The 3223-nt window shown below is 41.1% G+C and overlaps 1 long non-coding RNA gene across 1 annotated transcript; it reads left to right on the plus strand.

The window, feature by feature from the left end:
- The first annotated feature begins 1010 nt into the window (after nt 1–1010).
- LOC123491504 lies at nt 1011–3223 on the plus strand. The gene is made up of 3 exons (XR_006661351.1): nt 1011–1023; nt 1219–1369; nt 3182–3223. It is a non-coding gene; the product is annotated as an uncharacterized LOC123491504 (long non-coding RNA).

Consider the following 3223-nt stretch of genomic DNA (forward strand, 5'->3'; position numbering starts at 1 on the left):
GAAAAAACATCCATATAAAGTCTGACGTGCTTAAATCCAATGGGTTATTTCCTAGTATCGATACAATCGATTTATTACATTTTAAAACGATGTTAGATCGATATATGTTGTCCAAAAGGCCAACTCGCCTGAGCACAGATCGATGTAGTTGGATCATAGGAATATAAATCGATACATCGATGTAGTAGATGGATCGTTACACCCCTAATGGTTATCAATTTTCAATTTCATTATGCAGCAACTACATGGATTGTTAGTCACATACTTGTATTAATGACAACCTCTTGTTTTGTGTTATTTATTGATTGATTCAAGATGAAAATCAGGCCAGGTTCAAGAGACTTGGGCAGACATTCACTGACCCCATGACAGAAGTGTACCTGCTGTTCTTCCAAGCCACCGTACCAACTTTCACTTCTTTCAACTTGCTGCTTCAGAGAGAGCAGTCATCAATATTTTGTTACATGATGAGGTGGGATTGGATTTAGCAGTTTTTTTCCATTCTGTGTTTCTTGCTGATATCTGCAGGGATCCTCTAAAACAGGTTTCACCTACTATTTTAGTAAATGTCTGTTATAGATGGTGAAATTCAGACGCAAGCTATGTTCCAAGTTTATGGTTCCAGCAGCTCTGCAGTGCCATGAGGAGCCTTGTGAAATTGCCTTTAAAGAAAAGGCAAACCATTTACCAGGTTAGTATTTGACTATTATTATGATCAAACTCTGTGATATGTGATATTTAGCCTTGTACCTTATACCGATATGCTGTATCTGTGACAGGAAGAAAGTTGAACATTGGGTTCAAAACCAGGGCTAAACTTAACAGATTACTCGACGAGGGTGACATCACACCACAGCAGGTGGATTCATTCCATGAAGCTGTGTTGTGTTTCCTGACAAGTGCTGTGGACTATGCACTTAAGAAGCTGCCACTGGAAGAGCCACTGATCAAGCACGCACAATTTGTAGATGTACGGCAGAGGGCTGAAAGTGACATCGAAGATCTCCTGTACTTTGTTGAAAGGTTAGTTTTTTTTCTCTAATTATTGTCAATCATCTTAGCTAAAATACCCTGTGTTTTATGATGAGGTGTGTTCACTCCTAAACTGCACATGAGATATTCTTATGTGGCTTCTCCTCAAAGATGTGTATGAACTGCTGCTGGTTGATGACTATATACCTAAAACGTAACAACTTGTAACTCTACTTTCATAAATAGGTTTCCCCATCTCCTCCCATACCATGGGCCAGAGGAGCATGACCTTCTGGGTGAGGAGTTTCTAAATTATCAGACCATGCCAATGATATCCTTGCAGGACGAAACTGAAATGGAAAGCTTCTGGGCTGAAATGGCAACCCGGAAGCATAAGGTAGAAATTTTTTCATTTTTTGTCTTTCCTTTTGGCAGGTGTGGCTTGGCTACATCTGTTGCTTAAAATTGTTGCATGCATACAGTGGGGAAAAAAAGTATTTAGTCAGCCACCAATTGTGCAAGTTCTCCCACTTAAAAAGATGAGAGAGGCCTGTAATTTTCATCATAGGTACACGTCAACTATGACAGACAAATTGAGAATTTTTTTCTCCAGAAAATCACATTGTAGGATTTTTAATGAATTTATTTGCAAATTATGGTGGAAAATAAGTATTTGGTCAATAACAAAAGTTTCTCAATACTTTGTTATATACCCTTTGTTGGCAATGACACAGGTCAAACGTTTTCTGTAAGTCTTCACAAGGTTTTCACACACTGTTGCTGGTATTTTGGCCCATTCCTCCATGCAGATCTCCTCTAGAGCAGTGATTTTTTTGGGCCTGTCGCTGGGCAACACGGACTTTCAACTCCCTCCAAAGATTTTCTATGGGGTTGAGATCTGGAGACTGGCTAGGCCACTCCAGGACCTTGAAATGCTTCTTACGAAGCCACTCCTTTGTTGCCCGGGCGGTGTGTTTGGGATCATTGTCATGCTGAAAGACCCAGCCACGTTTCATCTTCAATGCCCTTGCTGATGGAAGGAGGTTTTCACTCAAAATCTCACGATACATGGCCCCATTCATTCTTTCCTTTACACGGATCAGTCGTCCTGGTCCCTTTGCAGAAAAACAGCCCCAAAGCATGATGTTTCCACCCCTATGCTTCACAGTAGGTATGGTGTTCTTTGGATGCAACTCAGCATTCTTTGTCCTCCAAACACGACGAGTTGAGTTTTTACCAAAAAGTTCTATTTTGGTTTCATCTGACCATATGACATTCTCCCAATCCTCTTCTGGATCATCCAAATTCACTCTAGCAAACTTCAGACGGGCCTGGACATGTACTGGCTTAAGCAGGGGACACGTCTAGCACTGCAGGATTTGAGTCCCTGGCGGCGTAGTGTGTTACTGATGGTAGGCTTTGTTACTTTGGTCCCAGCTCTCTGCAGGTCATTCACTAGGTCCCCCCGTGTGGGGTTTCTGGGATTTTTGCTCACCGTTCTTGTGATCATTTTGACCCCTACAGGGTGAGATCTTGCATGGAGCCCCAGATCGAGGGAGATTATCAGTGGTCTTGTATGTCTTCCATTTCCTAATAATTGCTCCCACAGTTGATTTCTTCAAACCAAGCTGCTTACCTATTGTAGATTCAGTCTTCCCAGCCTGGTGCAGGTCTACAATTTTGTTTCTGGTGTCCTTTGACAGCTCTTTGGTCTTGGCCATAGTGGAGTTTGGAGTGTGACTGTTTGAGGTTGTGGACAGGTGTCTTTTATACTGATAACAAGTTCAAACAGGTGCCATTAATACAGGTAACGAGTGGAGGACAGAGGAGCCTTTTAAAGAAGAAGTTACAGGTCTGTGAGAGCCAGAAATCTTGCTTGTTTGTAGGTGACCAAATACTTATTTTCCACCATAATTTGCAAATAAATTCATTAAAAATCCTACAATGTGATTTTCTGGAAAAAAAATTCTCAATTTGTCAGTCATAGTTGACGTGTACCTATGATGGAAATTACAGGCCTCTCTCATCTTTTTAAGTGGTGGCTGACTAAATACTTTTTTTCCCCACTGTATATGTGTCATGCATGTTGCAAATTATGCATGTTTTTATCTGAACTTTGTTAATGGATCAACCTACAGCATACTTACAGTATTAATCAATCAAAAATCAAGGTATGTTTTCCCATTGTGTTTTGGTGCATTTTCCATAGGTGACAGGAGCCAAAGAATTCGAGAGGCTTGCTGCCGTCGCC

This window comes from Coregonus clupeaformis, chromosome 8 (genome assembly GCF_020615455.1).
Source record: "Coregonus clupeaformis isolate EN_2021a chromosome 8, ASM2061545v1, whole genome shotgun sequence".
Lineage (NCBI taxonomy): Eukaryota > Metazoa > Chordata > Actinopteri > Salmoniformes > Salmonidae > Coregonus > Coregonus clupeaformis.